This window comes from Cavia porcellus, unplaced genomic scaffold, assembly GCF_034190915.1.
Source record: "Cavia porcellus strain 051 isolate PalLab524CR breed Dunkin Hartley unplaced genomic scaffold, mCavPor4.1 scaffold_33, whole genome shotgun sequence".
NCBI classification, from domain to species: Eukaryota; Metazoa; Chordata; class Mammalia; order Rodentia; family Caviidae; genus Cavia; species Cavia porcellus.
In genome coordinates, this window is record NW_026947516.1 from 10,952,893 (window position 1) to 10,955,201 (window position 2,309).

A 2,309-nucleotide genomic window follows, 5' to 3' on the forward strand; every position below is an offset into this window, starting at 1 on the left:
TGGTACAGAAAATATAACTTTTGGATTATGTCAAGGATTTCCTCCAATTACAGGTTTCTAAATTGTCTTACAAAAATTACTTTACCATGTATTTAATTAAGATAAAAGATCATGAAGAAAATAAAGAAAAGAAACGAAGTCAAAATATACAATAGTAAACAAGGTCAAAATTGATGCTTCAGAAAACAGGAGTGGAATCTTCTATCAATTTAGCTAAATGCCTACATGATTATATTTAAGTCTATTGATTTTCTACAAGGAAATACACTCACACACCAGAATCTCACAAGACTTTGGCAGAAACCACTGTGATGTTTTAGGATTTTCTTGCCATTTTCTAACTCAGGCAAGTTTAGAAATGTCTTCATATTGGATTCCTTCAACTCTGTCCTTTGACAGGGCCAGTTTCAATGATTATTGTAGTTGAGAAAGTCTTTTCACTGATGGATTCCAGAGTCCCTTCATTTCCCCTGTAACCTGCATTTAAAACTGGAATTGTTTTGCCCGTCCTGCAATGCCTATCTCTAAAGGATTCTAGTCAAGTTTCAGCTGGTCTCTAGAATCAGTCATCTTGACCATGACTGTGTATTTGTCAATGACCTCCTTAACCACATCCTTTTTCTGATGGGGTTTCTCTGCAAGATTTTTGGTTCTAATTTTCACAGTGATTTCAGGCTTTAGCCAATACTCTATTTAAAATGTTCTTTTCTTTTCCTCTTCAGTCTCCATGATTTCTTCAAGTGCTCATTTCCTTTTATTTTCTTGAGGCTGAGCTGAACTCTGGAAAGTTTTTTGTTGTTGTTGTTGTTTCACTGATGCCATTATCCCAAGCATCTTCAGTGCACTTGGCCCCAAAGAACTGGATTTGCATGATGTGGGTCCTGCTGAAATAAGTGCTCCTTTCTTCAGAAGAAAGGTAACTTTCTCTTCATCCTTTTCTCTTAGAATTCCATAAAGACAGGGCCTCTTGCTCCTTCCTTTTCAGACCTCTTTGCAATTGTTCCTCAATCATTGTGCACATTTTTCTTCATTGGCAAGTTTCTGCTTCTTCTTCTTGCCTATCTTGATCTGCCAGTGGGTGGTCTCCTTGTTGATGTACTGAATATACCAGCCTTAGGGGGTCTTATCCACTTTGCATAGGCCTTGTCTGCCTAGCCACTTAGTGAAGTCTATCAGCATTTCCCACTCAGCAGTGTTCATATTGAGAGTCTCTCAGGGCCTGATGTACTGATTGTACAGCAGATTATTATAGACTTTCCAGGTGCCAAATCATCTTCTGAGAATTTCTAAGTCACTGTGGGATTCCTCTGAAAAACAATCCATCCACTGCTGAGGATTTTCTGAAGCCAGCAATAGTTGTGTCTGATTACATTCTGACATGCAGTGACCCTGAAAGCCATTCTCATCCTGGCATTGCTTATGTCATATCTGGGAACACCAGGGCTGCTTTTGAAATCCATTGCATTGAATCCAGTTGGCAATGGTCTTGGGGATAAGAAAGTCTGACTTCACCATTGTGACCACTGAGGTGCCTACTTTCAACAGAAGGGAAACCTTTGGCTTGGAAGCAGAAGTAGATTATAGAGTTAGACAAAACAAAATTGACATCAGGCCAGAAAAAGATTGGGCCCAGAATGGACAGACACCAAATCTTATGAAAATTCTTTGCCATTTTTGAGAACAAGCAGCTTATTCCAAATTCAATTTTTCTGGACCCTTGTGGCTCTCCATATTCACAGGGTGAGAACTGGTGAGAGGATGGAGGCAAAAGCACAAGAGTCAAAAGACAGGAAACTGAGTCCATGTGGAGCTCTCTCTCCTCTGCATTGGAAGGAAGGAAGGAAGGAAGGAAGGATGGATGAGTGGAAGCAGAAGAGGAGGAGGAGGAGAAGGAGAAGGAGGAGGAGGAGGAGGAGGAGGGAGTGCTCCAATGACTGAAGCACATGTGTTTATAAGCTTAGGAGATTCAGAATCACGTGAAACTTCTCTGCCTATCAATGTGGTTTGTCTCAGGATCCCAGTGTTCTTGAGGTTAGAGCAGTTTATTCATGAGACTTGCCTCAGGCATTCTCTTTTGTTTCTTTTCTTTTCATTTCTTTCTTTGCTGTCTTTTTTTAAGCAGGAATACTATATGTTCTTGATGAAAACACAACATTTTGCAAACACTTTTGAAGACCATGTTGTCATTTCTTGCCAAAGGAATCATAATTTTAGGTAATCACAACCCTTGATATTTATTCAAATGAGCTGAAATTTGTTTTGGCATGAAAGTATGTACACAGGACATTTCTAGTAGCTTCATTCTTCAT

General features: G+C 39.5%; 1 pseudogene; it reads right to left on the reverse strand.

The window, feature by feature from the left end:
• Window positions 1-342: 342 nt before the first annotated feature.
• LOC100715559 (DNA/RNA-binding protein KIN17-like) lies at window positions 343-1,400 on the reverse strand (annotated as a pseudogene).
• Between the last annotated feature and the right edge of the window lie 909 nt (window positions 1,401-2,309).